The 18,843-nt window shown below is 41.6% G+C and overlaps 1 protein-coding gene across 2 annotated transcripts in view; it reads right to left on the reverse strand.

Annotated features, from left to right (window-relative positions):
* Positions 1–18,843, reverse strand: part of nrg1 (neuregulin 1) — a 192,264-nt gene that overhangs the window by 93,416 nt on the left and 80,005 nt on the right. The gene's annotated exons all lie outside the window — the stretch shown is intronic.

Raw genomic sequence — 18,843 nt, forward strand, 5'->3', positions numbered from 1 at the left:
TGTATCTACTCCAATTTGTCACATCTTTAATAAATGCTTAATGTATGGGGTTTGCCCAAAGGTTTGGAAAGAGGCAAAGGTGATTCCAATACCAAAGGATAATAAATCAATCTTCACAGGTACAAACAGTCGTCCAATAAGCATACTTCCTGTCCTGAGCAAATTGTTGGAGAAAATAGTTTTCAAACAAATCCAAGATTATTTTACCAGGAATAAACTGATCACTAGTTCGCAGCACGCATACAGAGAAAGTCACTCTACGGCCACTGCCCTAGCCCAGTTAACTGATGATTGGCTGAAACAAATGGATAATAAGAAAATGGTAGGCACAGTGTTGCTTGACTTCAGTGCCGCATTTGATGTAATAGATCATGACATAATGATTATTAAATTAAAGAAATATGGATTTAGCAGTACGGCACTCTCTTGGATGGTCAGCTATCTATCTGGGAGATCGCAGAGAGTCTTTTTTAATGGTAGCCTATCTGACTGTATATACAACAGCTGTGGAGTTCCACAAGGAAGCTGCTTGGGCCCCTTACTTTTCTCTATTTTCACAAATGATCTGCCTTTAGCGATTGAGAATTCTAACATGGTAATGTATGCAGATGACACGACACTGTATAGCGCTGCTTCAACGAAAAATGAACTAGTAACCATCTTGAATCAAGATCTAGAGAGAGTGTCTAATTGGGTGAAAAATAACAAGCTAGCCCTGAACATTTCCAAAACTAAAAGTATGGTTTTTGGCTCAAGAAGTATGCTTATTGGTGACCCACAGCTGCATCTATCGATATCAGGGATGGCAATAGAACAGGTCAAAAAGACAAAACTACTGGGTGTAATGTTGGATGGACTATTGTCGTGGTCTGATCACATTGACGGCATTGTGACCAAAATGGGAAGAGGCATAGCAATGATTAGAAAGTGCTCCACTTATTTAACATCCTCTATTATCTGTCAAGTAATACAGTCCTTGGTCTTTTGTCACCTGCAATACTGTCCAGTTATATGGTCAGCGGCAGCTAAGAAAGACATAAATAAACTACAACTAGTTCAAAATCGAGCTGCCAGATTGGCACTCCATTGCTCAACACGCACAAATATAGCATATATGCACACTCGCCTGTCCTGGTTCTCAGTTGAAACTAAACTCCACTATAGCCTCCTCATGTTCTTCAGAAATGTAGTATTTAATCAGACACCGGAATATTTTTTTAAACAAGTACTAAACACAAGCAACAGACATAACCATTACACCAGGAATGCCAGCTCAGGTCACTTGATACCTCCAACCCCAAGAACAAACCTCCTCAAACGCACAGTTACTTACCGTTCAGTAATGTCTTGGAACTCACTACCTCCTCACATAACTCGCACACAAAACAAATTGTCATTCAAAAAACTATTAAAGGCACACTTGGGGCCGCTGACCATATGAATTGTATTTGACCAAATATAATGTATATTGTTTGTACTGATACTATACACCTAAGTATCTGATTGTACCATTTTTAACTGTATGTTTTATGTTATGTATTGTATGTATTATGTCTTATGTCCTTTTTGTGGACCCCAGGAAGATTAGTGGTCGCCAAGGCGTCAGCTAATGGGGATCCATTTAATAAACAATAAACAAAGAGTAACTGAACCCCAAACCCAAATCTGTGGTGAAGCCTGACATCTAATTGGGGTTTAGTTACTCTTTAAAGCCCCTATGTGTAGGATTTGAAAATTGTTGATTTTGGCGACTCCTAGTGGTAGTGCTAAAAAAAGACACTGTCGCAAATGTCTATACAGCTAGAATATGTAAACAAAGTACTGCTGCAGATAACTGTAGCTCAAGCATTAGTTCCTATATTATTCCAAATGACAACATTGTACTATTAAGTAGTTTGCTATTGTGAGAATTCGGGTTAACAGATGTTTGGGGGATCGCTGTCGTTGTGAACATAGCCTATCCAACATTTTACTATTCTGATTCTACGAGCTGCAGCTAATGGAAAATGCTACCGCTAACGAACTAGACTAAACACAAATTAAGTAGCATAATCGGAGTATGGAGTTGTATTAAATGTGGCGATTACGGCCGATCAAGCTGGCAGAAGGCAGGACGCAGGACACATGAACCCGACACAGGATGTCGGAACCAGACGGCAAATGCGGACTAAACAACACGATTACAACCCACACACTGGACAGGAGGAACGCTGTGGTGTGCTCACTGTTGCTCTTCTGTAGCCCACTCTCTGTCGGCAGTCGCCTATGTACAGACAAGTGAAGCTAATTTGCTAGTTTAGGTTACATACTGTACAGGTAGCTGACTACATAAACAGGGTTTTTCCTGGCTCAAAATGAGGCAGAGGTGGTACTTTAATCGTGATCACGTGCACATGCACCGTGCCTTCATCTGGCTCAAGCAATGTGTGAAGCAAACAATGAGTGAAGAAAATGACAATTATATAATGTTTTTTTTTTTCTATTTACATATTTTAATTTAACAAAATAGGGGCTCTGTTTAACATTAAATTAAATATAACATTAAAAAAGCCACTGTTTTCATGTACACAGTTGTACAGGGCTGTTTAACATATAAAATGAAAGCCATTGTTTTCACAGTTCACAACCAGCAAAAAGTGGCCATGTTACAGAGAAGCAACAAGAGGCAGGACATTTCAGCCTCCTATTTTTCATTTTATAAAACTGCTTCATGTCATTCCTTGTAGTCCAAGGACTCCTGGAGCCTCATTTATAAAACATTGCATGCACACAAAACCGGCCTGAAAAGTGTGTGCGCCATTCTTCATGCAGATTTTCGGATTTATAAAAAGAAATTTGGCCTGAGAATGTGTGTACTGCTACGGAAATGGGCACATTGGAGACGCCCGTGTGGGCGCACAACCATCCTTTTCAACTACCTCTTCACCATCGACCGCACCCTGTCTGCTACCGATACAGAAAATGAAAATAAAGAACTTGTATAGTCTGTTCTTAAGTCTGTTATGTGATTTTTTTTTTTTGTCAAATCAAATAGGATGTGAATCAAATGGGATGTGAAATGTTGAATGCATGGTTAGGTTCACTCTTTCCAAAAACAAAAGGCACATTTAGGCTATACCTGGATCAGATGCAGCACTCTCATCGTCCTGTAATGTCGGTGTCTCCCTCTTTTCTAACACAACGCCGTTCCCCGTTATCGAGGTGAAACGCTCATCAAGAGGAGAGAGAGCCTCGCTCCGCCGGTGTACTGACATTGTGTCTTGATGTCATACTTTATATTGGACCATTTCTTTTTTATTTTTAGTTTTATAAAGGGTTATATATTTTTAGTTTTATAAAGGTTCATAAATCTGTCGGAGCTGGCGGCATTAACTGCTGCTGTGACGTGTTGCCACTCAATACTCAACTTGTTGGTGATGCCCAAACTGAAGCCACTGGGGAAATTTCTCTTTTTCGTCTTGCTCCAGCTTTGCCATTTTGTCACACAGAGAATGGAATGACAAGCACATTTACATGCACATCAGTATTGATTCAGGCCATTTTCATTTCGCTCTCAGCTGGACCGGTTGGCACATACATCGGAGCTTGAGCCAAGCCCAGTGGGGGGCAGTAACAGATGTTGGTTGGTCACCAACTACTAGTGTTAATAGAGTTGAGACATGAAGACATGGGTGTGGCTATTTCTCGGTTCCGGAAGCAAAAAACCCATTCATTTTCGCATACACATTGTCACGTGACATGCCATTTGTTCGAGTTGCAACAGTTGAATGGCCTGAACCGCTACGGAATGAACCATTAGCTCAAACAAATAGCAGCTGCGTGCAAGGCTGTGTACATATGGGTGTTAGGGGGTAAAGAAACTACTCATCCCAGATAGAATTGCGCCATCGCAGTCCCCCAACTACAGAGCTTGCTCCATCGTATTGTCTTGTTTACAAATTATCTTTCAGATATTTCTCAGTGTGTTCATGCTGATGGTTTGTCTTCTAGTTTACTGAATGTCTGCTAAGGGGTACCCCAGGGTTCAGTTCTGTGTTCATTATTATTCTCTATTTATGTAAGTAATCTAGGACAGAATGTATCTTATGCTAATGTCATTTACTGTTTTGGTTGTACACTGAGTCACAGTTAGTAAGATTTACAATGTGCTTTCAATGTTGCTCAGTCTCAGCTCTTTCAGCTGAAACTTGAAATGCTGAAAAAACAAAGTTAATGTTACATGCCAGGAAGAGACCATCAATCCTTGTAAATTTCTTAATTGCTCAAGGTGAGGTTGTATCCTGTTATAAATACCTGAATATTTTAATTGATGACTCTCTTTTAAACCACATATTGAAAACCTTGTAATAAATAAATACAAATAAAATAAAGCTGAGATAGAAGCTGGGATTTTATTTTAGAAACAAATCGTGTTTGTCTGTTGAGGACAGAAGGAAATTGGTTGCTGCAACATTCTTGCCTTTGCTTGATTATGGGGATGTTTTGTACATGAATCCATAAGTTCAGAGTCATCATATGTTAGATACTGTCTAATGTCATGATATGACTAACTCAGGACTATTAATCCCCTTATGATGAACCAGACTTAAATATTTCACGTGCTGTTGTGTTTTCACTGGATTTTGTGTGCAGTTTCTTATTCCAGCACTCATCACGGAAAGGATTATTGGTACGCGTGGGAATGCAAGCAGCAGACCTAATTGACACGTAAGCATGAAGGTATGAAATAGGGTCCCCTCAATCTATTCTTAAGGCTCCCCACTAGGGGTGTAACGATATATCGTGGGATGAAATTTCGCAATCCAAAAACGTGATGATAGGCATCATGGAGGTGAAAAATGGTTTACGATATCAAGTAAAGCTTATCAATTAGCTGCGCCACCAAAATGTAGACTACTCTTTGTTTTCATTTACATACTTTAAACGCCAGAGGGCGGAATCAGTAATCCTAGATCCTAGTTTGCCTGACTGGCGTTATGACGTCATTGACACCGACGTTCACTCGAGACCCGGATGAGCCAGGTGTGTAGCATGCAACAGGAAAATGGAAAGCGGTGAAATCAAATACACTCGTTACGTTACGTAACAGTATCATCGTTATTTTGAAAGTGATGGAGGTAAGTGTTGTGAGACATTCTCACATTTTCTATCCACTGTGTTTCCTCAACATTGCGATTGTTCCTACCAGTTCTGTTGTCTCGGCCTGGCCCAAATGTTGCGGTTGAAATATCAAGTCCATGCGGTGGAAAAAGAGAATATGACGCCGCTGTCAGTGGCGGTTTATTAAGATCTTATACATGGGTGCCTAACTTTGTGTAAATGTGGGGAGGTAAAATCTGAACAGGGCGGGGGGTCTGGGGGCCCTCCCCCAGAATTTGTTTTTTTTAATACACCATTTCCTGCAATTTTACATATATATTTTTATATACAGTATTTGGTTTGTATACTGTGATGCTTGATTCTCAATGCTACATTAAAGAACCCAATTCATTTAAAGAGATGCTATAAACACAGGAGAGGTGTCTGCAAAGGCTTCATTTATTTTTTTGGAAACTAACATAATTCATAGGCTATACTGCACAAAATGACAAATGAGCCAGTTACATGAAAACATTATGAATTCATTTTGAATATCATAGTTCTTTTATATTCTCTAACACTATCCTTTTGCTTTGGCATCCTACCTGTTGTGCTGACACTTCTAACAGTAGGCTATCATCTTCAATCTGTTGAAATCATCTCACTTTAGCTTTGCTAGATAGCTTGCCAAATGTTAAACAGTTTCAGAGAGAAAGACAGAGACCTTCGGCACACACAACACAACATGGAACGTTAGCCAACCTAAACCTAGCTACTCTTAAAAAAACAAGTTGTTAGCTAGCTAGATAAATGTAGGTCACATAACTTTTTGCCTTCCACCTCTGGTGGAGAGACAGTTAAGGTCTTCAGAGAAACACACCTGTGCTGTTTTTTAACTTTTCTTTGCCCACAAATTGTGCAATGCTAGCTGTCGTTTTACGGTTCTAACAATTATGCTGCTGTCGCTCCATTCACAATCGTATCGTCCCATAGTCTGTGGTACGTAGTGCAGGCTATTTTTAGCGCAGGTTGGAATATACCACTTGGGCTGGAAAGGGGGTGTAGCAATCCAAATGCAACTATGCAGACAGAGCAGATATTTTACTTATTCTTTAATTAAATATTAGATTGAAAAGATTGAAAAGATTGAGAGATTGAAGATTAAATATTCGATTTTTGCCTACTTGCCTAATTAAATGGTGTAGGCGCCAGTGATCTTATGGATAAATTAACGCCTCTGGTTACTGGTGTTACTGGTGTCAAGTAAACTGAAAATACAGGCAATGGTAGCCGCCATATTGGTCTGAAGTAAACGTTACTATGGTTACAGACATTATTTACAACCATCCCGAGGTTGGAGGAGTGGAGTGACTCCTGTTACCCTTACAGACACAGTGGTAATTTTTTTTACTCCGCTCTGCTTCAGTGTGAACCAGACATAATATGCAAATTCACTCTAATTCATAAATTCGGTTGTCACTACCAAATTCTAGCAGTCTAGCAGAAAATGTTGACATGCAAGTTTTCTTAAAAAAAAATAAAACATGTCCTCCTAGGTTAGAAAATCAGTGTCTGAACATATTTGTTGTTTTAATTTAAGTTTAAGTTTTGTGGCCTGCCTGGCCAACCAGGGTGTTTGGAGAATGTTAGATCAACCATGTTCAGACATTTGCACTTAATTGTAAAGAGGACATCCTTGTTTAGACATTTAAAAATTATTAAACTCAAATTATTATTTAAATTTACAATTTGTTTCATTTAGACAAGCATCCACTGTTAAAAGCTGATATATTTTATTCAACAGATTTCATTATTTGCTTTTTGCACTGAAAAATATATAACAAAGAAAGAAACCATTATAAAAGAAACTGTTGAAGAAAGTTGAAAATATTGTTTTGTTGGCATTTTATGTCTAAGCAATAAGGAAAGAATCTTCTACAGTCATAATTTGTTTCCATTTAAACTTTGTTAAAAATATCGTCATTGTATCGAACCGTGAAGCCTGTACCGTGTATCGTACTGAACTGTGAGCTGAGTGAATCGTTACACCCCTACTCCCCACATATCAGACCGGGAGAACGGCTTGGGGCACTGATGGGAGAGGTCATTGCCGGTGGCTTGCTGGGGCCGAACCACGGAGAAGTGGTGGACAAGGCTGTTAATGACGGGACAGTGGAAAACACGGATGGGATTGCTGCAAAAAGGGAAGTAAAGCAATCAAATAGGAACGGACTTGGGAACTGTGCAATATTGTGGTTGACCACCTGGGAACTGTGCAATATTGTGGTTGACAACTTGGGAACTGTGCAATATTGTGGTTGACCACCTGGGAACTGGGCAATATTGTTTTTGAAAGGGAAAACCTGGATCTGGATTTTTATTGTTAATACTACGGCCTGGAGCCTTGTTAAAAGAAAGCTTCATCATCCCGGTTGTGCAAAGAAACTGCTAGCTTGTTTCAGGATTGGAGGAGAAGAGGGCCAGGAGGAGAGGAAAGCGGAACGGAACCAAGGAGAGCGCCTGTACATTTTCTACATGTTAAAATAAATGTTCCTCCTTTTTATACTCATTCCTGCCTCTGTCTTGGTCATTGTGATTCCTTCCCAACTGGTCACACTAATCGAACCTAAGTCCTGGTGCTCACCCAAACCACCAGGTGGCGTTGTCTTAACATGGCGCTCTGAGATTTGTTACAAACTGTAAAACTCTCAATCACCACTACACGTTATGTACCAAGGCTGGTTGGCCATCCCTGTGCATGTGAAGGTTATCCTTCATTTATAAGGCTTTTTTGTGAAAGCTTTCATTCTATTTATGTATTTATATCAAGGAAAATGTCAGCATCCTAGTATAGTTTTAGGTCCCATGTCTTCTGACTGTACCTAAAACCATGTGCAAAAAATCCTTAATGGTCTCTGACCCCACTGTGTGGAACAGTTTCCACAGTCAAGGTTTAAAAAGTTTGTAAAGTGTATGGACAATGATTCTATTCGAAATTATGTTTTTAACATTGTGTGACCCCTGGATTCACTGTGTCCTCTTTCTCTTCTTTTCCCTTCACCCCATTGCTAGCAAGTTGAGGTGGAGGGTTGATATTTTTCCATGTCAACATCGAGAAGCTGTAACCATGTGTCCATTTCTTAATTGTTGTTGCACTGGACTGGAGCAGAAGACTGAAGAGGAGTTGTGTTGTTGGCAGTTGGTAGTGTATGGTCTGTAGCACTACTTGTGTTGTCCAGTGTCTGTGGATCTTCACCTTTGGGAGTTTTAGGACATATTTTATTGTGCAATGTGACATGGAAAACTCTCGCACATTCAGATCTACAGTATCATAAGTAAGTAAAACTTTCTTTATATAGCGGCTTTTTAAAACACGTACTTTAAGAAGAGACAACCTCTTCAAAAACCATCATAAAACAACAAAGTCAAACACAAATATAAAGTAAAAGACATGCAACACTGAACATTTCAACATTGTCATGAAAAGGCCAACCTATAGAACTGGGTTTTTAGGAGCTGCTTAAAAGAGTCAACAGACTTGGCTGATCTAATCGATTGGGGGAGACGATTCCAAAGAGTTGGGGCCATAACTGGGAAGGCACGGTCTTCCTTAGTTTTGAGTCTGGAACTGGGGATGACTATCAGACCTTGACCGGAGGACCTAAGTGAGATGGCAGGCCTATATAGAGACAGCAGCTCACAAATAATCAGGGGCCTGGCCATTCAAGGCCTTGTAGGTGATTAAAAGAATCTTAAAATTAATTCTAGTTAAGTTAAGTTAACGGGCAGCCAGTGCAGTGAGGCAACAATAGGGGTTATGTGGGCCCTACGGTTAATTCTCATTAAAAGTCTGGCTGCCACATTTTGGACTAGTTGTAGCCGAGCCAGGGCTGCCTGGCTAAGGCAAGAGAACAGGGCATTGCAATAATCTAAACATGAGAAAAGACATGAATTAGTCGTTCCAGATCTTTGACGGATAGTACCGATCTAATTTTTGCAATATTTATTTTTTGGAAGAAAGGATTTAACCAGTTTTGTTGGGCAAAATTCTTATGATTGTCAAAAATAACACCCAGGTTTTTAGAGGAGGCCTTAATGTTTAGAGCCAGAGGGCCAATATGGTGTTGAACATCACTGGCCCAACAATCACCTCAGTTTTGTCTGGGTTTAGCTGCATAAAGTTAAAACACATCCTTAATAGCACCCAAGCAGTCATGGAGTTGGATAAGACTGTATAAATTATTTGGCTTAACAGATAGGTACAGCTGGGTATCGTCAGCGTAACAATGATAAGAGATACAACCAGAACTACTGAAAATCTGACCCAAGGGACGCATGTGTAAGGAAAGAAGAATTGGTCCAAGGATGGAACCCTGAGGAACTCCACACAGTAGAGGGGTAGATGAGGACATAGAATTACCAATAGAAACCATGAAATGTCTGTTGGAAGGAGGAGAATCATTTCAGAGCGGTGCCCGAAATACCAACCCATCTGCTAAGCCTACCAATGAGGATGGAAAGATCAATGGTGTCGAAGGCAGTGCTTAAATCAAGAAGCACTAAGATAGAAAAATCACCTCACCACACATGATGATGTCATTAGTAATTGTAACCATGGCAGTCTCGATACTGTGTTTTCGTCGGAAACCAGATTGAAATTTATCAAAAATGTTTTGTCCTTCAGTCACCTCCAGAAGCTGCTAAGCTACTACAAGTCTGTATAGAAGCTCACTACTGGAGATACTGACAGAAAAAAGATTTGATTCTGAATCAGCAGAGTTATGAGGGGAATCAATGTCACCGGGGCTGGTCTGCACTGGTCAGGGGGGAGGATTTGTTGTGATCCCCGTGCACATGGCAGCCAGACAGGACAGCACGTGAATGAGTGATATTATGTTGGCTGATAACCTATTTGACCCGAATCTGAACAGATGCTTACATCCCCAAAAAAGATTGAAGTTATCAATATACGTTATGCTATGAGTAGCGCACGCAGAGGAGAGCCAGTTCAGTAGCCTGCTGAGCCAGCCGACTCTGCTACTGAATGTGGGAATTGGACCAGAGATGTAAAGATTGCAACTGGATAATTTCAGAGTATTGAACGAGCTTTAAACGGACTTTAAAACTTCAAACTGCTGTTTGGGAACGTCATTCGTGCCCATGTGAACGATAACCCTTCCAACATCTGGGATAAAATCTGAGGGGCTTTGTTGGCTATGTGCCAGACTGTCACACCGGGAAAACAGTACATTTTAGCCGACTTAACCCTAACATTATTAATAATGGAGTCACCAAAAATTGTTGACTTTGGATGGGTTGGTTGTCCAAAAGCAGTAGCCTCACGACTGACCACCCTGGTAGAGGCTAGGGATGGAGGCTGGTGAAGCGGATGAGGTGTCCTCTGGCCAGGGAGATGTACTGCTGCTTCAGCCGGTCCCAATGCAGCAGCACCCCTCTGCGAAGCAGGCTGCCGCCAGGGTCCGGCAGCAGGCTCCTAGTTTCCAGTAGAGGGGAGCTTATCCAGGTCCTCCAGCAACTGAGACCTGTTACCCCTCATTTGGAGGGGTGCAGGAGGAATGCCTTCTCCTCTGCTTCTTTCCCCGGGCAACATTGCAAGGTCCACGGTCTGCAGTGTAGCTCCCAGCCTGGGCCAGGGATCATCCGACGGAGGCGATGGAGCAATTGATGGTACTGGTTCTCCGGTGCCAGCTCCCAGCATGAGCCAGGGATCATCCAGAGGGACAGATGGAGCGATTGGCGGAGCTGGCTCTGTGGTGGTTGTGCTGCCGGGCCAAGGGAGAGTGATGTCATTGCCAGCAAATTGGGAGTCAGTTGCAGCCAGCGAATCAAACAGCTGATCATCTTCCTGTATCTGGTATAATGTGGAGATCCGCCCTTCAAGTTCAGTAATTTTCTGCGTTAGCCGAAGACAATTTGTAGGAGTTGTAAGAAATTTGTAGGAGTAGTAGTGAAAAAACAGTTGTTGAAAAAATTCAAAATGGCTGGAAATCTAGTCAGACGGAAATATGTGGGGCCTACAGTATATGGATAGATGCGTAATGACCCAAGGAATCTTGGAATCTCCTTCTGACTTATGTAGGTACAACCCCTCAGTCGTCCTGAAAACTACAGTTCCCTATGTAAAGAACTACAACTGTGCCCTGATAGGCTGCCAGTCATTTCAGCTATGAAATCACCTTTCTTAAAAACCAAGTGCTGCAGTTCAAGTTCGAGTTCAAGTTCGTTTATTTATATAGCCCTTTATCACAAGCATGTCTCAGAGGACTTTACAGAGAATGGGCCTCATTCACGAAACTTTTCTTAAATTGTTCTTTTGTTCTTAAGAAACATGCCTACGCAAAACCAACGTGGGATTCATGAAGCATGCGCAAAGTCTCGATTTTTGCGTATTCCAGGTGTATCTGATGATGAATACCACTTGTTCCTTAATTGGATGCGCATGCCTGTTGATGCTGATTAGCATAGGTAGACGCCCTGGCAACTCCATAAAAGGCCTGCTGTCTGAAGAGTCGTGCGCAAATGGAAAGCATTACTAGAGTGGTGGAGAATGGCAAACAGACCCAAGAAGAAAAATTCAAACTCTGAAATAGAAGTGTTGTTGTCGGGAGTGAGAGAAAAAAATATATATACTTTTTAAAAGTGTAAGCGGTGGAGTGACAGCAACTGAGAAAAAACATGGCAAGAAATTACTGATGCTGTCAATGCTGCAACATCAGAAACACACACCTTGAATTAAATTAAAAAGAAACGGTTTGACTTACAGTTAGAATCTAAAAAGCAATGGCGATAGTCTAATTCCAAATAGATTTAGAATTAGAATTTATTAGCTTCAGGCGGAGGGCAGGGCGCTGCCAAAATGTTTGGGGAAATAATATGGAGACTGTGCTGTCAGGTGTCCAGTCATCAGCGGAGTTGGACACTGGTTTAATTCAAGCAGCATGTCCATCTGATGGTAAGCTCAGACTTTAGGCTTTATAATAATATTGCTGGTTTTGACTGTAGCTCTTGACAGGAGCTTTCTTCCTGCGGTGTCCAAGCACATCCAACAGCCTTCCAGCTCAGTATGCTGCGCTCTGTGGCGGAGCGAGTGCACATATGATAATTATATGATGGCTGCTGAGGGGTCTGAAGGTTTATAAGGTGTGTTATTAGCAGTGTGGTCAAGGCATAACCTCTATCACCTAGAGACAAACTAGTTAGTTTTGAGACACAGGTTAATTTAACTTCCATTCAGTCCTATATGCACCGTGCGTCTCCAGCAGCACCTGCTAAAGACGCACGACCACCCTGCTGTTCTGCAGCACCAACGAGTCATGGCTCCCTCCTGGACAGGGGAAACCACATGTGGAGGTTTAGGTTGGCGTCACAAATTAACTTAATGTTTATGGTTTGTTATTGTTTGCGATTTAAATAGGGAAATGTGTTTGGAGACGGTGCTTTGATGCGCACAGTCTATTGCTCCTGTGGTAAGATAAGATAGAACTTTATTGATCAATAAATAATATAATAATATAATATATGTATGATAATATATATACGATAATAATTAATCACTTTAATCACTCAGGTTTCCAATTGAATAGAATTGCCTATGAATTTGTTCATATAGGCCTAGCTTTGTTAATATGGTTATTATCACTAGGCTTACAAATGGACTGAAACACATTTTGTTGTTGATATGAGGTCTGGGACTGCTTTAATAGATTTTGCTTAAAGAATAAGGCATTTTAAGTAGAAACCACTTCATGCGTAATGCCCCACGCATGTTTCCAAACACACGTAGATTTTGATCGTACCAAAGAACAAATTCAGGTAAGAAAAAAAATGATGAATGCCGAAATGTTTGTGGAAACGTTCGTAAGTACACTTTAAGATCAAATCTGATCGTACGCACGTTTCGTGAATGAGGCCCAATGTGTCTAGCTAGATCTAACTAAACACAATCAATGGTGAACGAAATTATATAGGACAAGCATAGCGAAAAACACAGGGTAGGCAAGAGCAGATTTTAGCAAGACAAAGAACCTACCCGGCACCCCCAGCCTTAGACCCTAATGCACACAAGGAAAAACTCCCAAGAGAAACCTTAGTAGGAAAACTTGGAAGAAACCTTGGGCGGGCTGAGGCAACCCTCCCCCCCCCGGGACGGCTTAGCGTGCAATAGATGCCGGGCAAAACATTGACAGAGTCATGGGCAACAATAATGACAGGAGAAAACAGGGAGACAAAAAGAAAGAGAGGCAGCATGCGGCGATGAAAAGGGGCTGAGGTCAGCGCTAAAAATTCAGTGAAACGAGGGCAGCAGTCATAATTCAGCGTCCAGGTGGGAACAGCAGCAGGGAAGAGGAAGGCCAGCACTGATGACGAAGACCCAGGGCAGCATCCGTCACTGCCAGGTAGAACACTGCACTGGAGTCAGAGAAGAGGAGAGAGAGGAAGCCACGTACTGTCTTTGTGCCTGTATATTAAGGACAATTGGTGTAGTAATTTTACGATCAGAGACAAAATATGTAACCCTCAGGGAAGTGGGCCGGAACGATCCGGAACGGCGTTCCGGCACCTTCAATTAATAAGTAAATAAATCTGATTGGCAGTTTCATACATAATAATGTCAAACGAGTTCACAGGGCTGCCAACTCTCACACATTGACCGTGAGACTCACACAATTGACATTTTTCTCACACCACAAGTCCATTTTCTCACGCAGTGAAAAACAAATTCATAACTGATAATGTCGCGGCGCGAAAAGAGGACACTGACAGCGCACGGACAGACACAAATCTATTATATTGTAATTTATTCCCATGCATGGTGCTCAGAGTAATCTCAGTCAGCGGCTCTTCCGCGTCTCTCCCTCTCCTCTCGCGCCATGCGCACGCAGGCAGGAGTGAGAGTGAGTTACTATGGTTACGGGGACGCTCTGTGTCTCTGTCGCTCTGAAACTTTTTCGCGATTCCCAATAATAGGTTTTTAGGTTAGTATGCCTATGCAAAATCATGAATGTAAGCACCTCAATGCTGAAATCTAGTAATATAACATAATTTTACATTTTTGGTTAACATAACACACCTGCTGAGGGAATTTGGCAATATATTTGTCTGCTCTGTGTATACGCAGCCAGAGCAGCAACCCAAATCTCAGACTGCGTACACCAGCAGCTTCAATGATAACCCGATGCACCAATGTTTATCTTAGGTGATTTTAATCATTGTCGGCTGGAAAAATTTTTTTCCAGGCTTCCAGCAATACATTAAGTGTAATACGAGGAAGGACAATACCCTTGACAGATGCTACGGTAGCGTTAAAGATGCCTATACGGCAAAAGCTAGGCCCCCTCTCTCTAACTCTGATCATCATGTCATCCAACTGCTTCCCACCTATCGCTCAGTTTTTAAGACATGCAAGCCGGTCACTCAGACTGTAAATGTTTGGACTGATGACCACATTGAGGAGTTAAGGGGGTGCTTTCTCTGCACAGACTGGAGCATCTTTCTTCAGGATACAAATATTGACACTGCCACAGATACCATTATGGCCTACATCTTGTTCTGTATTGAGTCAATCATACCTCAAAAGACAATAAAAGTATATTCAAATAAAGTGTACATTAATAAGGAAATGAAACACTGCATCAATAGAAAAGAAAATAGCCTTCAAATCGAAAGACACCGCAAAAATGAGAATTGCACAAAGGGATCTCAACCAGCTATTGAAGGCATCACGGAGAGAACACAAGGAACGAGTGGAACAAAACTTTCTAAAGATGGACACTAAGAAACTTTGGGACTCAATTCGATAAATTACAAACATGAACCCGGTGCTGAAACCAGTGTATGCACTTAATGAAACTGATAAGGCAAATGAGCTGAATAATTTTTACGTGTGTTTTGAAACAGATACTTTTAGGGAATGTGATGATGTATTACATAAGGTTGTCTGTGATATCTTGGTTGATAGAATTGTAATTGACCCTGGCACTGTCACAAACATTTTTAAATCCTTTACGTATCAACATAGCAACAGGACCTGATGGTATGTCAGCATTTTTCCATAAGACATTTGCAGAGGAACTCACGCCAGCCTGGCACCATCTTTTCCAACTCTCTATTGACACACATACAGTGTCAGAACCATAGAAAAGATCTATTATAATTCCAGTTCCCAAGAAGCCCTGTACACAAGAAAATAATTATTTCAGACCAGTGGCAATAACATTTAATGTAATGAAATCTTTTGAGAGCAGCATGACTGCGGAGCTTGGTAGGAAAGTTGACCACTCTTTGGATCACTATCAGTTTGCCTATAAGAAGAGCCGAGGCACTGATGATGCCATCTCCACTTTAACACACCTTGCCCTGAAACATCTAGAAAGCCCTGTCTAGATCGACTTCAGTTCCGCTTGTAACACAATACGTCCACACATTTTACTCAAGAAATTAGTGCAGCTAAAGGTGAACCCCTTTCTGATTAGATGGTATCACTCCTTCCTAACAAAAAGACCACAGCAGGTCAGAGTGAACCTTGCACTTTCCGACACTAAAATAAGCAGTACAGGGGCCCCTCAGGGATGCGTTCGCTCACCTGTCCTATTTACACTGCACACCAATGATTGTGTCAGCACCCACCGAAACCTTTTTCTTGTCAAATTTTCTGATGATACCGCAATTATTAGTTTGTTGACAAAGGATTCCGGCATCAGCTTTCATAAATCAGGGATTGACAGGTTTGTGGACTGGTGTGATGACCATCATTTGCACATCAATGTTAATGTTTTTGATCCCCACTCAGTTGGTGATCATAACCTTATCGACATACATGGACATGATATCAGGCAGGTTAGCTCTTACAGATACCTAGGGGTCCAAATGGATAGCAATCTTGGCTGGTGCTCCCATGTCGAGAGTGTATGTGCATGCATCCACCAGCGCCTCCATTTTCTTCGGAGACTTAGGGTCTATGGTGTGGACAAGAACATCATGCTTATTTTCTACAGGGCCACAATTGAGTCCATTCTACGATATGGCATTACCAGCTTGTTCGGTAATTTAACCGTACAACTCAAAGCACGGCTACTTAGGCTAATCAAATTGGCAGGGAAAACTATGGGGATGCCCTTATCCCTCACTCCCCAGGATATTTTTGAGCAATCTGTTATGATGCAGGCCAATAGGATAACCTCTGATGTGACTTGTGCTCTATCCTGAGTACTAGCTAATGAAATATGGAAAAAGGTATAGAGTGCCCCTATGCAGGTACAAGCGTTATAAACATTCCTTTGTACCTCTATCCATTAAACTTATAAACAGGTAATTGGAGGTGCCTCATCTGCCCACCTGGTAGTCCCCTCAGATAGGCTGGGATGAGGTCAGTGTTTTAGCCGGATGGACAGACCGACAGACAGCTTGCAGTGTGACAGGTGTATGCTTGTATCTGATATTTCTAGGTGCTTCCTATTATGTTTTTTGTGTTTTTTTGTGATTTCTTTATGCGATCTCCTGGCTATGTTAAGGCAGGATTGTGATATGTCTGTTTTTTAATCATGCAGCAGTGTCTTTCTCATCAGGACAAATTTCTCCCATGGGAGACAATAAAAGTAAACCTGAACCTGAACCTGAGCTCTCTGGGGCTCCCCTCTCTCTCTCGGGCTCTCTTGGGCTCTGCCCTTCTCTTTTTCCTGGTGGCTGCACAGAGGGACTGGTGTCCCTTCTCCTGCAGGCCCAAGGCCTGTACTGTCTCCTGCCTGCTCCAAAACAGAGTGAATATGCGCAACCTACCCTCTCTTCCCTGCAGAAGCAAACTGCGGATGTGAAAGGAACTTTCCCCTGCTAAGAAAGCAGAGTGACCAGAACCAGGACAGAAGGCCTACACCAGAAGCCTACGACGTGTTGAGGAGCACACAAAACTCTCTCTCTTTCCCTCCATATGCAACAGACGTGGCCAACAGAGAGGAATACAGCTGGATCACCGACCCAGACATCAGGACATAACAGAACAATCCTTTTCCCTGGACAACCAGAGTTTTGAAACTGCAAGCTTCGAACCGCACACAACGCGACAAACAAAGGACTCCAAGTAAGATTGTAGCGACTGGGCATATAGCATAGCAACAGCATTAGGAAAATAACATATATATATTTAATTAAGTGAATGTAAACTGTTTACTAATGTTGAATTGTTGAGATGCATTGCATTTACAAACTGTTGGTCTGTTAACATGCTGTGAAGGTCATCGGATCCAAGCTGGTCACACTGGAGGAGGTGGCGGAGGAAAGACTGCTGGCAAAACTGCTGGCGATTATGGACAACGCCTCCCACCCCCTCCATGACATGACAGCCAGGCAAAAGAGCACCTTTAGTAGCAGACTAATTCAACCCCAGTGTGTAAAGGAGCGATACAGGAGATCATTCCTGCCAGCTGCCATCAGACTGTAATTCATCTGCCTTTGCCAGGCTTGATGACATTGAACTGTTTGTGGACTAACTTTTATTATTTTTAACCATTTTGCACTTTGCACACCTGAAAAATTCCTGAAAATATATGCAGCTAGTACTTTGGACCTTATTCTTCTAATATGCACTTTCAATTAGGCACTATTAATATGCACTTTTATGGCATACATTGTTGCATCTTATTTATGAACCTCACTAGCAGTCAAGTATTTACATCTTTATTCATTTAGTGAGTCTTCTTTTTAGTCATCATAGCCTCTTGTGTTCTTATCTGTTGTGTTTTAATGTATCTTGTTATCTGTGTGTTTTTATCTTGACTGCTATGACGATTCAATTTCCCTTCTGGGATCAATAAAGTTATCTATCTATCTATCTATCTATCTATCTATCTATCTATCTATCTATCTATCTATCTAACACCAAATAGCCATCCCACATCTTAGATAAATGCACAAACTTAGGGTTTGCATGTATTTTACCTCTACTAACATGATCTAACTTCATGATCTCATAATAACAAAGTTTAGGAGCTGTAGCTCTTGCCGTTTCTGAGCTACAGATAGTTTTATGGCAGAATAAAAATAACTAGAAAAGGCTAAATTTAGACTGTTGCTAGGGGCTAGGGGTTTTGCTAGTGGTTGCAAGCGTGTTTCTAGGTGATTGCAAGGGTGTTGCTAGGTGGTTGTTATGGTGTTAGAAGTGGTTGCTAGGGTGTTGATAGGTGGCTGCTATGCTGTTGTAGGTGGTTGCTAAGTTGTTCCTAGGTGGTTGCTATGGTGTTACAAGTGGTTGCTAGGGTGTGACTAGTGGTTGCTAGGGTGTGACTAGTGGTTGCTAGGCTGTCAATATAGTGGTTGCTAGGGTGTTACTAGGTGGTTGCTATGTGTTTATAGGTGGTTGCTAGGGTGCTAGTAGGTGGTTGCTAGGGTGTTACTTAGGTGGCTGCTATGGTGTTTCTAGGTGGTTGCTAGGGTGTTACTAGGTGGTTGCTATGGTGTTAGTAGTGGATGCTATGGTGTTGATAGGTGGTTGCTAGGGTGTTTATAGGTCTTTGCTAGGGTGTACAACCCGGTTGCAAGGGAGTTACTATGTAGTTGCTAGGTTGGCCAAGCTGGTTGCTAGGGTGTACTAGCTGTTTTTGTACATGCATTAGGTAGTAGTAGAAGTTGCAGTAGAAGTAGTAGTAGTGATAGAAGTGGTAGCAGTAGTAGTAGTAGTAGTGGTCACAGAGGGCCAAAGGGAGAGATAGAGAGCTGCATCTGTATCTTACACGGTGAAAATACATTGTAGGT

The sequence above is a fragment of the Centroberyx gerrardi genome, chromosome 2, assembly GCF_048128805.1.
Source record: "Centroberyx gerrardi isolate f3 chromosome 2, fCenGer3.hap1.cur.20231027, whole genome shotgun sequence".
In the NCBI taxonomy this organism is placed as follows: domain Eukaryota; kingdom Metazoa; phylum Chordata; class Actinopteri; order Beryciformes; family Berycidae; genus Centroberyx; species Centroberyx gerrardi.